The sequence below is a fragment of the Amblyomma maculatum genome, chromosome 1, assembly GCF_055883805.1.
Source record: "Amblyomma maculatum isolate TAMU_Amacu chromosome 1, ASM5588380v1, whole genome shotgun sequence".
In the NCBI taxonomy this organism is placed as follows: Eukaryota; Metazoa; Arthropoda; class Arachnida; order Ixodida; family Ixodidae; genus Amblyomma; species Amblyomma maculatum.
Window position 1 is genome coordinate 324,998,010 of NC_139344.1, and position 18,842 is coordinate 325,016,851.

An 18,842-nucleotide genomic window follows, 5' to 3' on the forward strand; every position below is an offset into this window, starting at 1 on the left:
ATTATTGCATTATAGTTCCTGATACTCGCCTCATCGGCGTGACCTGGAACTAGCGGTACAAATGAGAAAGAGAAAGCAAAAAGCCATGACGCCTGTAGTAGGTGACGACTTTGCTTGCACATTTTGTAAATGTCATATCTGGCCATGGTTGTCATGCAGTTCTTACTACTGACGCCACGAGACGAGTGCGTAAAGGTTTATTTGGTGACAAGGCTAGCTGTACACACAGGGTAGCAACACGTGGTACTGCACGTGTGAATTCCTTCGATAGAATGACCCAGAATATGTCATAAAAAAAAATAATAATAAGTAGGTTTTTGCTGTTGTGTACTGCGTATTGTAGCCGCGTTTCTTTTTTTTTTTACCAGTGTAGCGTGTTCTCTTCCTCTGTGTGGAGAGCAGCATGCGGCACATATGCTGAGAGCCACACTCTTCTGTCATGTGTACCAAAAACAAACAAAAAAACAGACGAACGGATTTTTCTTTTTTTCTCTCACAATTTCAACGCATTCAATGGCGTTGCTTTTTCAATGCGACATGGTGGATATTTCACTCATTCGCTGTTTCAGCGCAGCTGGACAGTTCTGTCCAGATAAAAAAAAAAACAGACAAAACAAAACTTTTGTCACCAACAGAAAAAACTTTTGTCACAGACAAAAACAAAAACAAAAACGAAAAACTTAGAGTGGTGCATTTCTGAAAATTTCATACGCATATATTTGTTTTCTCAACCTCACTGGGGCCCTTGACAACTGCTAAACTTGGAACATTAAGTTAGACAGCCAAGAAGACAAACGCCAAGCGCTCTTCTTAGGTGACCTCAGCACGTAAAGCGCCGAAACGACGCAAAAACGTGTTGCAAACTTTCATTTGAATCTGGAAGAGGCGGTCGCAAACGTTTACAGTAACCTTTAAAATCGTGAACGCCCCCCGTGCACCGGACATTCCCGCGAACGGCTGGGGTGCACCAGTAAGGAAAGATCGTTTACTCTTCCTTGTGGCGTGCTTATGGTTTATTTCTTCTTTTTTTTTTTTCGTTGATTTTACAAGGGCTCCTTGCGCTCTCTTTGCTTCTTCCCGAGTCCATTTGCGTTTTTCGTCTTCCTAAATGGAGCGAGGCTCTTGCCTTCGACTCAAACGCTGCGCTTTATGGCTGGCGATGTGGTAAGGGAGGGGGCGGTCGATCGGTTTAACGACCGCTTATTTTCAAGGCAGAGAGATAGCGTGTTTTCCTGATCATTTAGCGTCACGCACACGCCGTGCTAATTATTCTGATTCATATTTTTGAACCTTAAAACAGTGCGGATCTGAGAAAAGCGCGCCAAGAAACCGATAAGTTGATTTGACGTTCTCTCACGTCCGCTACGCGAATTGCAAAAGAAAACACCCAGTACGTAGCTAACACGCAGGAAAACCCAGTGGAAGGATTAGAAAGCGTGTTATAACGTCGTAAAAATGTTCCACTTTATTTGCTAGTATCTAATCTTGGTAATTAGGGAGAATCAAATTTTCGGGGCGTACCAGTCTCGCAATCAGAATGCGCCGTTTAAGGCTCTCATTTCTGCTATACTTTCTTCAGTTACTTAAACGCGGTAAAAGAATACAGAATTCCTCGCCCAAAGCTCCTACGAATTACGTGCCTTTGAGATAAAATATTACGGGCGATGATTCTGGCGGATGTGGTAACGTGTAGCTAGCGTTGAGATTACTTTTACGTGGAAGATTTGTTTTGACGAACTCATTTCCAGCCTTGTATAATCACTTGCACCTATTGAAATTAAAATTTGGTTCGCACGCCGCATGCTTACTTTCGTTTTAAGGACTACGCGTTTTAACGTGAATCAGCTGGCTTGCTATCCTGAGGAGTAATGAGCCATATGGCAGTGGATGCTTTAATTCACAGTCTGTGTCAAACAGCCCAGGTGGCCTGATCTTATGTCGTGTAGTGACGCTTCTTTAGTCTTCGTAGAAGTTCCTCCCTTTTGAGAGGGTACAGCGAAAAATATTTGCACTTTCAGGAGATCTGGAACGCTAGGAATGTATTACGAGCCGAGCCGTGCAGCTATATACGAATCAAACTCCTTGGCTCTATAAACTTTTGGCAAAGACGGTACCAGAGGGTAGCCGTTGTTTTCTAGTAGCTTGGTGGTTAATCCCTCCGACTCGTGCGAGGGAGGCTCGCGAGGGGCTCAACTTTTTTGTGAGGCCATCCTCTTTTTTGCGTTTTTCCCCGTGTTTCTGTCTTTATTACCTGTGAGATATCTTGATGCAGCTAAGTGCTTGTCTAGCACCCATGTGGCGGCTGAAATCTTGGCTTCAAGCATATACAGCCATCCTGATTTTTAACAATATTGCGTGAGCGTAGACAAAACTGCTGGTCAGCGCTTTATAACGGTGATAAGTGTGTAACACGGCGAGAGCTCGCACACGCGCACGAAGGTAGAGCGTCGTCTGTTAGGCTATTCCGTTCACGAGGAGACACGCCATGCCACAATATCTGTTCGTAAAAAAAAAAGAATAGATAAGAAATGGCAGCCAGTAGAGCACACGTTCTCTGTTTGTTGCCTCTTTTATCATATTCCCACCTAGAAGGTAGCTCAAATCAGTCTTCACATTCCAGACAAAGCATTTTGGGTTCTGGTGTATCTGCTTTCCTTATTTTCTTCTTATCTTAACTCCATGCGCCAGGGTGGCCTGCCGTAATAGGAAAAGTAGAGGAAAATTACGTATGTCGTATCTTATTCTTAATTGCGCGTGCGCTCTGTTGTCTGTCTGGTTTTCGCGAACAGATATTGCAGCAGGGCGTGTGCCCTCGTGATCGGAAGAGCCTAGCAGACGATGCCATCTCTAGCTATGATGCATGCTTATCGCCGTTACAAGGCGCTAACCAGCAGTTGTGTCGACGCTCATGCTATATTATCAAAAAATTTAACGGCTGTACAATCTAGCTCGATTTGAAAGTTATCGCGCGAGCGTCGACCGAGGCTACGGCCCAGAATCCTCTGCCGTGGCGATAGAATTATCAGGCCAGTCTTCCCCCCCCCCCCCCCACTCTCTCTCTTTTTTGTCCGTTAGGCAGCTGCCACTTCCTTCTGGGCGAGTATCTTTTCAATTTATTTTCTTTCTGCTTTAGCGAACAGGCAGGGATTGTATTGCGCTTGACATATTTCCGCCGATTTTGTTAAATTCTCTGCGAAGATAACAGGTAAAGTCCGCAATATATCGCCGCGAGTAGAAAGCTTATGTTAAAATGAAAGGGTAGTGAGTTTGTCGCGGGGTGATGATTTTAGCATGTAACAGCGAACGATGAAGAGAACGTAGAATCGTGATATTCCTTGTTCCAAAACCGGCCGCTAGGTGTCTGGAGTGCAAGGCTGGTCGATAAGCCTCAAATTGCGCCAGACTGTATACCATCTCTCTCGCTTGGAATGATGCGTGCACGGACGAAATTTGGTGGGTTGGTTTGTGGGGTTTAACGTTGCAAAGCGACTCAGGCTGTGAGAGACGCCGTAGTGGAAGACTCCGGAAATTTCCACCACCTGGGGTTCTTTAACGTGCACTGACATCGGCGTGGACGAATGTTGATGAACGCAACGATATCTAAAGTACAGCGTAAAAGGCTGGATTTTTAAGCGAAAACGAGATTATCCCCGAGTGTTTTACGGTAACGACGCCGCTCATGCCAGAAGAGAGCCAATATCAGTTTCGCTTTGAAAGCAAACCACGCAAAGGGCGCGTTACACTAGTTCCTCACACTCTTTCCCTCTTCATTGTTCCCGCTTTTAGGCAGTACGGGGTGGCCAATATATTTTTAGCTAAATCGATGGCCTATTTTTATTTATCAACAATGTTAAATGAAGCACGCACTCAAGAGAAATCAGTTCTATTTTCGCACAGGAGAGCAATGACTCGGTTCTCTTATGCATATAGTAGCACCTTCTCATAACGCATTGCTGTACCCCTAAGCTACGAATCTTTTGACGGCTAATTTTTTGTATACTTTTCTACAGTTAGAAGCTGTTACTGTTGAGCGTGGATCCTGTAATCCACGACAGCAGCCCTTAGCTCAGTCAGAGCTAGAATTATTTCACTTCCCAGTACCGCGCCTGTTGTTGGGCCGATTAGCGGCTTTGTGGCATAACTGTACTATAGTGACGTCGTGGCCACTTCTTGGACACAATAAATATTCTTATAGTTATGCAGAAAAATATAGTAAAGTAACCTCATGTTTTGCATCGTGCACGCAGGACTGTTTGAACCCTCTTTCCTCCTGAAAGCTAGCGTGCTAGTGTTACTTTATTTTGTGTAGTTCGCAATCACAGAGCTGTGAGCTGCTTGTTTCTGTCAACTGTTTGCTGGGTACTTCTCTTTTCTCTCGGAATCAAAAGGCTAGCTAGCGTCAGATAGACACGAATTCCGGAAGTCTGCAGCGCTGCACTATACCCTGTAGGAATTATGCATCCCGACCAAGATCTTCTTCGCGTCTAGTATCTACCGTTAATATATTTTCCTATCACACATCGAAAGCCCTATTTGGTAATAATAGAAAGCGGTGAAACAGCACAAAACTTGAGAACAGAAAAACAAAAGCAAAAAAGGCGTACAGATGGCAGGAGTCCAGCGTTAAATTCTGCTTTTTTACAGAGATGGCAAAATTTGCCCGTGGGGAACGTACGAAAAAAAAAAAAAAAAAACGAAACAGAAGTTTAACCGGGAATAAAGCGCCCAACTACCCGAAATGTGCACATATTCATAAATAACGTAAAGAAACAATAGAAAATAACCGTGTGGTATAGAAACTGTTAGAAAGCACTTTCCTTTGCTCCCCTCTTTTAGCCGCTCCATCCACCTTCTCGCGCGTCTGATTTCCTTTCTTTTACCTTTGTGACATGATCCCGTCGCTTTGTGCGGCTTGGTCGCTATACACGAAAAGTTTAGCCATGAGCTAGGTCATCAAGATAAATCTGATGATGTCTTTGTACTAAAGCGCCATTAAATTTATGTACGGAAAGCAAGATCGCGCAATGTGCAATCATGGCATGCACCGGAGCCTGGCTTGCCGAGCTGCTCCTGCTGGCGCTTTGGCCTATATTTACGCGGCGACGTCAGGTTAATGACGCTCGCCTCGTTCGGGTCCGTGCGCGTAACAACCTGGCGCGTTTACCACAGCGGCCTGCATAACAGCCCGATGCCGTGTGCTGCTTAGGTGCTGTTAACCAGCTAGTGCCGTTTCCGCCTTTTGCCAGCAAACGAAGGATGAGCACCACCTGCATAGCGCCGTGTCGTGTTCGGCTCTCATTTGACCAAACACAGCGCATGCGGGGGCAAGTTCTGTGGCCGCACGGCACCTCACCTCGCTGACAGCTCTTGCTAGGGTTTAAAACGCCGCGTTTCAAAGCGCTCTCGTTTCATTTTGACACATTGTATCTTTTCAAGCCGCCTTTCAAGACGCCATAAGTTGCTTTCTTGAGTGTGTAAAGCGTTACCAAGCAATTATGAACGTTGGAATGGATTGCCTATTAAGTTCTAATGACAGAGGAGCTAGTATATACTAAGTTCATCCAAGACACAGCGGAAAGAGGGAAAGTAGAGGAACTAGGTGTCTTGCTGCAAAATAGACTGTAAGCATTTAGCTATGACCACCTCGGTTTTCAAGCATTGAACAATAATTGCAGAAATATATTTACGAAGTAACCTCTGTTGGTAGAGAAGAATCACCTTGCAGCCGAAATCGCATTACTAGCAAATTACGACTCATTTTGATCACCACTGGTACAATATCTTGAAGCTGATCCTCGACACATTTTTTTTTTTTCCTTCCAGCCAGTTTTGTTTTCAGTTCCTCGTGTTCTATGCATGTTTGCTCCGCGTGAGGTTATTCGTTTTACAGTATAATTTTGTTTTCTCAACGCTTATTATTGTTTTCAGTTTATTCTATTTGTATTAGTTTATTTAGTTTGTGCTTGTATTCGACGTTCTGCATTCCCTTGTTTCGTCTAGCCTTTATTGTGTTTTGTTAATTTCGCGCCCCTGCTCCGATGATCCAACCAGGAACCACAATATGTCCAACAAAACTGCTCTGCCAACTAAAAGAAATAGTGCTCAGAAAGCTGAATTGCCCTCCTTTCTACCCTTATGGATACGCTCAGGCGGAGGCTAAGTAGTAATCACTGGCCAGTCTAAGTTTACTCTGTCATAGCACTACTAGCACTTCCTCGCAGTCCCTACAAAATGTGCGGCTGCGGGTCAAGGGTTGCAGCAAAGACGACGCCGAGCGCCTGGTGACTGGCTCTCGTTTAGGCCGAATGCCTCCTATGCCCCATTAGCGCAAAATACACCAACGTCGGCGTCTAAACCAAGTGTCCCACATAACTGTAGACATGACTTAGAAGGACTACGAAGTTAATACCCCGAAGACCAGTCAACAACCGTCGAAACCGTCGCCAGATTCGAAACGATCACTGTACCCGCGTTACTTCACACATAAAATGACAATAATTAAAAAATTCAGTGATATGGAAATTGAAGACTGGTCTGTGCCTAAAATAATTTAACTTCGTGAAACCTATGACTGCACTTGAATAAAGTTTTTGGTTTATTGCCTTATTGCCTTAATTTGCAAGCCAATTACACTATCACCTAGGCCACTCAACGCGCATTGGTATGGCTTGGTCAGTAAAGCTCGCAAAAAAAAATTATAAATAAATCCAAATAAGGAAGCATGAAAAAGTAAAAATGGACTATAAATGAAAATAAAGAATACCAATACAACTCAGTAGGAGGCATTCATGTTTTCGCCTTCACGGCATTTGTGCGTTCTTAAGTGGCCATCAAATATTTCTTGACAATATGCCACACACTGCGACTGGTACTTCTGGCTTGGCGCCCCAGGCGCCCTGCGCAGCTGGCTTCTTGAATAAAAGCCGCGCCTACACAGTGACAGTATAGTTCCAAATCCCGCATCTTACATCCATCACACCTGCCAAAGGTTTACACGCGTCCTTCCTGCAGCATCGGTTCAATTGTGTTCGCTTATTTAGTGGAAGGCTAAACCGACCTCTACACCTCTGCTTTGCCCGTCGCACGCTGTCTAAATGAGAAACACGTCGAATTTAAATTTTCTAAGAAGATATGCATAGCAGTACAGGCAACTGGAAAATGTTTGTGATGGATTATTCTGAATATACTCTACAAATGAAACATTCATATCCTTCCAAAAGGCCTCTGGTGTCAGGTTGTTATATGCTAATTAATGGTGTTGACTACGTGGAGAAAGAGGAGTCAGTTGCTGGCGGCCATGTTTGATTTCAGCGCTCGTTAGACGCTGGTTGCGTACCGGTTTAAAGCTGGCGAGCGTGCTCACTTTGTAAACCAACATTGCAACTCGTGTAGAGGCTGCTCGCCTGAGCGCTTTCTTCGGTGATAGGCTTAAGAATGATATAAAACTGGAGCTCCACCGTTGAGCATTCTTGACATTTCCTATCTATCCTGCAAAACGTCTTATGCGCAGTGCTAACATTGTTTCAAATTAAACTAGCTCACAGGTGCTGTGTAGAAATGGAGAGAGCGCACCACTAATATCGCATCGCTGCCTTGTCCGTCGCTCCAGAGTCCCCACTCCGGAGACAAAATCGACCAGGCTGGCACATTGTGCTCCGGCGTGAGGGCGCCAGTGGGCTTCGATCGGAAACAAGGTAGCGTCTACTTTTTGCGGCGCCGATATTTTCTTGCGCAAATAGACCATGCAAACAATGCAATGGGAGAAGGTAGGTGATGGGAGTACAAATTGTTACGAAGAGACCCCGACATCGTCGACTTCCGCGGTGCTGGACACATGTATAGTAGAAGTGAGTGTCATCGAATATCGTACAAATGACTGTTGGAGGCCATGTGTCAAACAATACTCCCTTTGCTAGATGCTCAGATGTTGTTCAAATATGGCCAATAAGCACATAACAGTAGTTATTGAGGTGAGTTATTTTGTTTAAGTCTGCCCGAGTAGTCTTTCGAAGCAGCTGATTGTTTAACAGTTTCCTACAACTATACGAGGCTATGCACTATATGTATTTCGCCATTCTCACGAGCCCTTTCTTTCACTGAGTATTTGATCGCGGGTTTTATCTTTTCTCAATTGCTTTTGATTGTATTAATGAACACGTCGATTCCATCGCAAGTGTTAAAATTCATGTTTAGATTGCAGCGGTAATGTCTGGCGCGCTTTACAGCACTTTTATGGCATTTATAAACAGCTGCAAAATGCTTATCTTGTTCTGCACTGATAGATTTTAAAAATTGTTTCGTGGAAGCTTAGCTCCGTACCTTCTACATCGCTCTCTTAAGTACGAGTGCCTTTTGCGACTCTCAAATATTAAACGAGACCTTTTATTAAACCTTTCCCCTATCGTTTTTTTATGTGTGTTCGGAACAGGTTCAACAAAATTCTGCCACAGTCCAGTGTTCCCAACTCGGGTCCTCGACAGAAGCTCGAAAACGTTAAATTAGTCTGCTAAGAGTTCGCCTCTCGGTCATTTTCATGGCAACACCAAAAGCAAGAAAATGGTTTGTGGTGAAGGAATCAGTCGACGAAAGCACACTTTTGGAAAATAGCTGCATTTTGTTCTTTACAAACACCTTCAGAAATAAACATCGCAGTCTCTATTAGCCGGCGTAGAAAGCCAATTTGGTGCTCCCATTGTTTCTACAAGCATACCACGTTTTGTGCAGCTCTGACATCAATTTTTGTGTTAACTTTTTTCTTCTTGGCTGCCTGCCAAGGATAACTGATTTTCATACCGGCCAGCCGGCCTATGTCTTCAGGGTGTACCTTTGAATAAGATTTTATTTAGAAACGACACTCTGAGTGATTATTCTCTATTGTTATTTCGTTTTCTTATTGAACACTCAAAAACATTAACGTAAAGCTACATTAAAAACACTGAAGGGCAATTATACCATATGATACGACAAACCTGCCCTTTTGATGTCTGTTTTAGAAAGCTAGCATATAATTGTTTCGTATGCATGCTGCGTGCGGGTAAATATCCTGCTCATCTGTTACTTCTCATCCGTTGAGCCTGGAGCAAAAACAAGGTTTGGCACACAAGGAGACTATGTATGAGCTTGTGCTAGCAGCTGCGTTCAGTGCAATTCAGAAGCATATCCATGCATTCCAAACATTGTGCACAATATATTTACATTTTTCAGAGAAGATTCTTCTGCATGTTTGGACTAAAAGCAACCTGGCCCAGAACCCCTGTGAAGGAAGAATAATAAGTTTTTGTCTACGTTTACGCCATTAATGCTATTACGCCGTAAGCGTAATAGTAAGTCTCCCTAGACTCCTCCAGACTCGGCGTACTTGATTCTTCTCTGTTCTATCGTTGCTTCCGCAGTAGCGAGAACGAACGAGCTGCGAATCGCACAGCCCGATCATAGGATAATGAAAACACTATAGTACAAGGGCTTTAAGTTGGTTGCCACAGTATGAAGGCCCGGGTGGTAGAGGAGGGCTGGAAGCATGCAGGTATCACCGTTAAATTAGGTCCTACACTTGATGCCAAGCGTTAATTCATTACCGGTTGCATTGCGAAGCCCCTTCTCTTCTGGCTCGGAAAACTGCGTAGTAAAGATGGGCGAAGGGGTTCTTTGCTTCCATTACTTTTCCCGATTTAATCTGCCGGCTGTTTCGTGACCTCACGGTCCGATTGTACGCATGACAGGGAGCGTATTTGAGGACAGCGAGTAATTACGGAGCTTTCCAAAACGATGCATCCCCGTCAAGTACAAAAAAAAATCAAGCTGCTGTGGAGTGTATCCATGTTTTTGCTGCTGTATATGTATGTCATCTGGCTTTCGTTGTTCTAGTGATTCTTTATTATTTTGAATTTACCTGCATTTTCAATTAAGCTACCTGGCTTCTGGCACACTGCAACTCACTTGATTGAATATGGCTATATTGTGCGCTTCTGATAAATCCAATAGCTGAATTGAAGCCACCTTACACTGACGTGTTGGACAAACTCTTCTTTTAATGTCCTTTATTGACATATTTTTGTGGTATTGTTACTTAATTACTCGCCTCTGTTTTACACCAGCTTTGCGTTATTACACCGATTACCTGCTTGTTCCACTTGAAAGGTAACTGCTTATATTTTTGCCTGCTAAGGGCATTTATACCCTTGCGACTAATCTCTCGGCGCAGTGTAAAAAACATCCAATATCTATTGTAAAGTTCCAGCCGTGATCAATGGTTTCTCATGACCAGTGCGCGGCAAAGTGCACAAATGAATACGTTTTATGTTATGCACCTTATTTAGGTTCAGGTCTGGGCAAGAAAAAAAAAAACTTTCAATGTGCGGCAGGTGTGGCGCACTAACTGTATCCATTATTCTGAAGACAGGATCTTAGGTATGTCCGCATAAACAAAAGGGAAAAACAATGTGTCCTTAAATCATAACTTTGTTCTCGCGGTTGTTTCGCGCAAAGCTCCCTTGCATCAGACAGCTGCCCATTCTGTCTTCATAACGAGGCGGAAAAAACATAGCGCCACTTTCCCAACGATTCCGATGACTAATAGCGCCACACAGCTGTCCCACCATAAATGGCGTCGCTAGGAACAACGCTTGTTCGCCCAGATTAGCTTTACATGGATTCTAGAATTCCTTCTCCGTCTGCGTCCTTCCAATGTGTGTTTGCGAGACGGCCCTGCAGGCTTGCTTCTAAACACGCTTCATAGGCTCAGATCAACGGACATTGTACTACATCAAGCAGAATGCAACTTTCCTTGTTATTTATCTTCTTGCTTCAGACCACGTTCGTCTACGCCTGCCCGCCCGACACTCCACCTGCGCAGTGTCACGTCGTGACCATTTCGCGAGGGGAAATAAATGAGCGAATCGTTGTTCGTACGCCAGGCCAATTACGACATGCTACACAAAACTGAGCACACTTGCCGGCGACAAGGCCATTCCTACGTTGTTTTTATGGTAGCGAACGCAATTATTTTTTTCGTCTGTCACTATCTGAAAGGATGCCGCTGTCACTGTGTTATTTTTGTAATTATTGATCTTATAGCTTCAAAACAATTGCGAATGGCTATGAAGAATTCATTCTGAGCAAGCGAATCACTTAACCAATGGAAAATGAATGAAGTCGACACTTTTAAGTAAGTCACCTAACATAACATAACAGGTAAGCGGTTTCCTTTTAGCAATACAGCCATTGCGCTCCTAAAAGCCGAGCAATAATGCCTTCGATGCACATGTTCTGAACACAGCGCAGTTTGCTTTAAATGCGAGTTGACAAAATTGCTGTTTCTCGTGTAACCGAGAGTATATGTAAGCATAAAGTTGTTGCGGCCATGAGACCATGGCACGATCCTTGAGGATGGCGTGGAACCGTTCAGCGTAGCATCCCTCCCACCTTGGAGCAGCCTTTTCCTAATAGCCCGTGACATGTAACGGATGGTAATTAAAATTATGTTGTTATGTATCTGCCTTTTACACGGCGTGATTTGAAACGGCTAAGTAAAATGGAGCATATTTTAAATCCCCAGCTTGAGTGGTATGTCAACAAACAATTGAAAAATATCGAACAAAAAAATTCTTGTAACTTGTTTGGACAGCACCTAAGATTTGTACGCCGGTCCTGTACGAGGACGGAAAAATCATCTCGTTAAATCTAGTTGCATCTCGTGCCATGGCAAAGTGTTGCCCTATGTGCTACTCTTAGTGAATGTGTGCGTAGATGGTGACTTCTGAAGTGGACTATGTTATACTGTATCTGAATGTGTGTATAGATGGTGGCAGCTGAAATAGACTGTGTTTTACTGTGAGTGAATGTGTGCATAGATCCTGACTGCTGGAGTGGAATATGTACTGTTACAAGTCACAGGCGCATAGTGCGGCAACTTTCACAGATATAAGAATTATTTTTAGCACATAAGTGACGCTGCGACGGAGCAATTACCGGCAGAATAAGCAAAGCTGATCTCACCTGTAGCATACAACTCAACTCAATTTTGGTGTGCGTGCGTGTGTGTGTGTGTGTGTGGGGGGGGGGGGGGGGTTGTAGGCTGCATCACTAGCCCTGAGCCCACGTCGCAAGCCGTCGGGCCCCAGGATTCATCGACTATGGGGTAGCGTACGTGTTTTCCAGTGTCCTCGACGCCTCCATGCAAATTGTTTCTACCTGGTAGAGTCCGAGGGTGCCCCAAGTAATCACGACGTCTTCATTGGCGCTATTGAGAATGTCACTCGTGCTGACGGCGTGTTGGATCTCCAGCACCTCGGCGGATGCAAGTACTTTGTGTGTGTGATACCAGACACACGCCACAAAGTTATCTATGTCCAGGGCTAACAACCTCGGCAAACAACGTGTTCCATAGACCCCAGAAATGTGGCACAACAAACACAAACACATGCGAAGAGACACAACACACGCGCACACTACCAACTGTAATCAGAATGATGATGATGATGATGATGATGATGATGATGATGATGATGATGATGATGATGATGATGATGATGATGATGATGACCTGAGACAAAATGGCACATTTTGATCTGAACACACACTTACACACTTCCTCTTCACCACTCCTCTTCTTCTACTCCCAAGTACATCTTCTCATCATCCTCTTCTTTGCCAAGGAGTACTCGCGGAGTACTGCCAACGTTGCTGTCATCAGTGTGAACGTCAGTTGCGGCGTTTTCGTTAAAATGGCCTAGTATCGGGGGATTCTGTAGGCGGCTGCGAAGCTCAAGGAAAGTGGCCTCTTGTTCACTTCCCCACAGGAACGGCGTGTCATCTCGAGTCAGTGTGGTCTCGAGTCAGTGTGGTTAGCGGTTCCGCGATGTGCGAAGAGTCTCGTACAAAGCGTCTGTAATAGGAGCACAAACCTAAGAACCGTCGAACAGCTTTCTTGTCAGTAGGGTGCGGAAAACCAGAAACGGCAGCTGTCTTTTCAGGGTCCGGGCGAACATCTTTTGCGCTGACCACGCGACCAAGGAAGCGAAGTTCCTCAAAGCCGAAGTGACGAAGTGACGGTATATATATATATATATATATATATATATATATATATATATATATATATATATATATAGTACTGCGTCAGTTTCAAGAGTCATTATGGCGGGTGAACCATTGCTTTATGTTCGGGTGCATATAGGCACACGTGTATGACCCCATGTGATAGTGCGGGGAGTCCGTGCATATCGTTATACATAACCTGTCTCTGCGATGGCGCTCTGCTTTGCTGTCGACGGTCAGAAATGTGCGCGATCAGATCGTATCGGCACGCGTGTGCGCGCCATCCTTCAGGTTGCTTGCAGCTTTAATGCATAATTTAGTTGGCCGCCTCAAGTTCATCCGAGACTTCAGCCAACTGAAGTTTCGGCGGAACTACTTTTTGATCGTATTTTATTGTTGGCTACCTGCCTATTAATGGTACCCTTTCGCACTAGTAAGTACACACCGCATTAATAGGTTACAATCAGTACGCACAAGCAGAGAGCCTTCTTGATGTTTTCACTTGCCGTTGGCTTCAAATTCTAACCTGTTCAGCATTGACATACATATCGTAATGACACTAAATATCGCTTTACGAAAAAAATTATTCTGCTCTTACTTTTATAATTTCAAAAATGTTTTAGCACGACCATGACCATTAAGACGCAGAAATGAATTCAGGCACGCTATCGTAGACTCGATGCTTTGTCAAATTCCAACGGTATCGAGAATCATTCGGTTACCGAGCAGCTTTGTCGGTTTATCTCCAGGGCAAAGTTCCGCCATTCCTTGCGCATGCCCGTCAACAATTCCTAGAAAGCATGAAAAATATCGCAGTGTTCGGTACTGCTTGCGAAGATGTGCACCATTTGTTCAAGATACACCCTCTATCAAGGCGTGCAACTCAGCAAATTGGCGTACGTACTATAAGCGCTATATAATAATAATAATAATAATAATAATAATAATAATAATAATAATAATAATAATAATAATAATAATAATAATAATAATAATAATAATAATAATAATAATAATAATAATACTTTATTTTTCCTTTATTACAAGGAAAGGGAAGGAGCAGTCGCTAAAAAGCTGCTTCGAAGAGCAGCTTGAGGGGGCGGCTGCATCGTGAAGTGCGATGTCTCTACCTTGTGTTCTTGTGTGTCGCGTTTTTGCTATTTCGAGATGAATATAGCAAGAAGGGTAAAGGGAAGTAATTGAAAGCATGATATCTCTAGTGCAAATTATGCAGAGTTTCATGTCCCCATTACCTGGGAGTCGGGTTCAGGGGTCGTAACAACAAGCGAGAGCAGATATAAGCATGATAGGTTTGCGCTCATAGCACGTAGTCGGCACCGGTTAGCCGTTTTTTGTTGCGACGTATAACTCTCAAAGCTATCGCTTTTCTGAAAACGTTTCATACTTTCTATTTGTTAAGGCTTGAATTCCCGGTTTGAGCAGCTGTGACGGTGACACCTCTGAAATGCAGAACGATACACAAGCGTACGCGGTCACGAAGAGAGGCTGTCCTGACAATAATGCAGAAACAGTAGCGTGTTCGAATGCTCCCTGAGCGTGCATATAACAGTCTGCTAAAGAGGGCACTGCCATGAGCTGCCACCGTAACAAGGCGACGGAATGAATTCTCAACGCGCTTCATACGGCTGCCACCTTGATCGCCAGAGTCGGACAGTTTTCTACGATCCAGTGTGTGCTACCCTGGCACCATTCAGGTCAGGGAACGGAAGCCATAGAGAGCGCTGTAATCTTCTTAAATCTCTTTCAGTACCGGATGTTCACATTCAGTGCCCGGATGGATGAGGACCCGTGTCCGGATGTTCGTTCTCGGTGATGACTCGGCATCACCGCAAGGTCGTCGACATAGTGAGGTAAAAAATTGCGGGAGTTTAAGCATGAGTTGAACCTAGTGATAGAACGAGAGAGATAAAACTTTTATTGTTGAAGGAAGAGGATGAACCGGCCTAGACAATGAACGCCGACATCTTTTTGGTCCCTAGTCCAGGATGTCGTAAGATATCGCCGCCTCTGAAGGCTGGCGTACGAGAGAAGCTTGTGCCGCCGTACTCGAGCAGGAAGGTCTCTCAACCCTCTTTAGTTATTTTACTGGAAATGTGCAGGGCTGTACGAAGAACGAATGTCACAAAGATATGCCACAATTCACTACAAGTGACTCCTAACAGCGCTGCCTTGTTCCCAGAATGTTCGTCCTAGGTTCCGCCTGCTGATATTCAGGAGAGAACACATGACCAGCACTTTTCTTGTGCGCTACAGAATGACAATGCATTCGTTTCTCTGTCAGTAGTGAACGCTTGTGACTAACCCCTGGTGATTCAGTGAGTTGCTGCAGGTGAGAAACTGTAGTGAATACATTGCAGTGTCTGCAAATACAAGTGTATGAAATGTTTCTTCGATCAATCATCCCTATTCCAGGGGCACACATGACTTGGGTTGGTTCTATGTATACCGGCCTTTTATGCCGAAGCTTGTGTACGCCATACAACAAACGAGTACAAAATATTGCTATGACATATGGTTTAAAGCATGGTGATGTTATTCAGTTTTGACATTCTTGATGTGTTCCATACCTTATCAACAGCAAAAGTGACCTGAAAATTTGAGGTGTATACTTTTCTTTAATGAGTAGACAGTAGTATGTATGATGATAAGTTGTAACTTCCAGTTAATTTTCCGGACATATTTTTCCAATGACATGTCCTTTATTAGGGGGTATCTCATGCACTAGAGCAGTTCTGTTTTCGGGCAGACTGACCAGAAGGCAGTCAGTATGATCTTATACAAATATATGTAAGCCAGCCGAACGGGTGTCGAGTGTGTTAAGCGATCGCAACTAATTTGTGCAGGTCACAGATGCAAGCCAGCGCGGCTTTGGGTGAATGAACGTGCAGAGCGTGTCCTGCACGCAGCTTCCTACGACCGAGAACACCGTCACCGGAGACTTGTACACGGTGAGTACGTCACTTTCTCATGATCGGAAAAGAGTGCCGGAGCCTGAAATCTCTGATGTGTACGAGCATAAATGGAGAACATAGCACTAGGAGAAGGTGCGTGCCGCCCACTATCACAGTTTTGTTGGGGCCACGATGGTCAGGAAGTGTGACACGGCATCCATTTTCGGTATATATAACGGATGGAGTATTTCCACTACTTCGATGTAGTGGAAATGGCTCGTGCATCTGAATGAATTTCCCGACTGCTACACTGTTTTATAAAAGATGACTTTTGAAGGATGAGTATAGCTGAAACTAATACAGGGCCACGATGAGAAGATGTAAGTTTTATAAGGAACATTCAGAGAGACATGAGCTGAACGTCTTGCACGCGAGATGAACGTTTTAGTCAAGGAAAGCGGATGTAACATGAACTGTACCGAAACTAAACAGAAGGCTTCGTAAGCGGCTAACACCGGCATGTAGCTAACGGTATTGAAACTGTTTTGAATGTCGCTATCATACAGTAATTACGCTATTCAAGATAGCTGATTGCAATTTTGTCCGATGTAAGTACGACGTACTTCTTTTATTCTCCTAACTTCAGTTCACAGCTGTTGCTGCACCCTTTTTTCCGGTTTCCTTGCCTTCCGAGTGTGGTTTCCGTGTGCGCAGATTTTTTCGCGGTAATCCACCGCCTTATTCCAGGCGGGAAGAGCCGCCTCACATAGAAATGTAGTCTTCGGAAATCGGACTCATTTTGGATCATTTTCATAGTGTAACAACTCAATGCGTTAAAAAAAAAAAAGTAACGGGGGCTCGAGTAACTAGCGACATGGTAAGACAAACTTTCGAAAGTACTCTTCATGCTGCTGCATTGCAGAAATCTAATGGGCCCGCTAGCAAGACCGCATTTTTTGGGGAGTTCACTGAACATTCCATGCAGTTAAGTAGCTGTAAAAACTATCGCAAGGATTTGCTTGAAGGCCATATCCAAACATACACCTCGCGCTTTGTAGTGATTAGGCTTGTTATGCGCACCATGATGCAGAACTGCCCTTTGAAGGGGATCGCTTCTATATTTCTGCTAGCCACTGATTAGGAATATGCGGTGTTTCTACGTACCATCCGGTTGCGCTTTCCAAAATTTCGCACAGAGACTCCCGCTATTTTTGATAAAAAGAATGCGCAGCAGCAACGGGCATCCGCCCTTTGGATACCCGGAGGACAGCGAGAGGAGATGATGTGCGCAAAGGCACACCACCTCTCCTTGTCCACCACACACAGGGGCCGAGTGTATAGCCGGACCTCAAACTGTCCGGAGCGACCTGTGCCGGAATCCCAGTGCCCACATTGCAGCGATCACTGGCACAAGCAGTGCAGACACTGGGATTCGAACTCGGGTCTACGCGAGTGCGAGCTCGGCACGTTACCCACTCGGCTACTGTGTGGCACGGCTTTTTCATGCCACCTGCTTATGCTGATGCGAGAGGAACGTAGTAGGCCGAAACAGCTCATGCGTCGTGCAGTGGTTATGTTGCTACCCCTGCGATTACGCTTGCTGATAATGCAAGTACAATCTAGACGCCGTAGTATCTGGTGCGGCTGATACAATGCTGCCCGCGCTGAGCATGTAGCCGCCGCCCGTAGCACTGCCATCAAATTCAAAACGCGAAGATACGGCTCCTCCGGTGACGTGCAAAATAATGGCCGTGAAAAAATTATTCTACGAAGACGACGTCGTTTAGTACTTCAATGCAGATTATCTTCTACAGAGGACTAATTAGTTCTTCCTTCCCTACCCTCTTGTATTAGTCACTTAGCGCTATCATTATTAATCTCGAACTGATTCTGCTTTCAGCGATTCTTCTTTCACACTGCCGCCGTAAAATTACGCATGAATTTGGCTGCTCATTGATAATGTAGTTTCGATATGGAGTCTAAACTGGTGGTGCGTATTCTCGCTTACATTCGACTATACATTTGTAGGCTAAAGGTGTACGTTATAAGGAGGATGGTGTAAAAACTTCAAGCGTTTTGTTACGAGGAGATGTTAATAATTGATACAAGTTGTGTTCGACCATTCCACAGGGTGATACCCAGATGCTTAGGACTGAACGGAGTGAACAGAGACATTTCATATTCTGTATGGGAATTCAAACGGGTTAAGGTGGCGGTGAAAGGATAAGTGTGCAAATATGGCGGTTAAGTTGCATTAGACAGTTGTCATACAATTGTTGAATGCGATAAAAGCTGATCTGAAGTGAAGCCTGGTCAGACATATTTTCCTGTGCAATACATAACGCAGCCGTCTGCGCACATGCAACTATTTGAAGTGAGATTGGTCCGTAATGTCTTGACGTAAACTAAGAACAGGAGTGGACCTAGTACGTAACCTTCACAGGATGTTACTGTTACCGTATTCCAACTGTGATTATTAGCAACGAAATGTAAGCGATTGCTTCGAACGCCGCCGAAGGACACCTATACCACCACATTCTGAACATTACGAAGAACACCCCATAACAGTGCTGGGATTCGCTAGGCTACCACGGTTCAGGAATTCATTGCATGCAAGCATATCTACTTGCAATTTTAATGCGTATTGAACGTCGCATTCTTTCGTTCTGTCGAAATATGTCCTAACCTCATTGATACATGCTTTCAGTAAGGAACGCTTTTTTTGAACCTTCTCCGGCATCATATGGAAGTAAAATTCTACAAGACCCTTTGGACCACGAAAGTGCGACGAGGCAAAATTCAATATAGCGCTTTCGATCATAGCCCTTAACTACGGCACTTCTCTTACTTCACTCCTACCGTACTCCCTTCCTTTACGGCGCGGTCTACAGGAAA

At 44.4% G+C, this 18,842-nt stretch overlaps 1 long non-coding RNA gene across 2 annotated transcripts in view; it reads left to right on the forward strand.

Moving 5' to 3' along the window:
• The window catches only part of LOC146207324 (uncharacterized), a 445,418-nt gene that overhangs the window by 425,859 nt on the left and 717 nt on the right, over positions 1-18,842 (forward strand). Inside the window, exons 4-5 of one of the 2 annotated variants that reach the window (XR_014703320.1) lie at positions 14,804-14,906; positions 15,900-16,004. This is a non-coding gene — a long non-coding RNA (uncharacterized LOC146207324). The remainder of the gene's footprint in view (positions 1-14,803; positions 14,907-15,899; positions 16,005-18,842) is intronic. The other variant, XR_014703319.1, reaches the window with a different exon arrangement.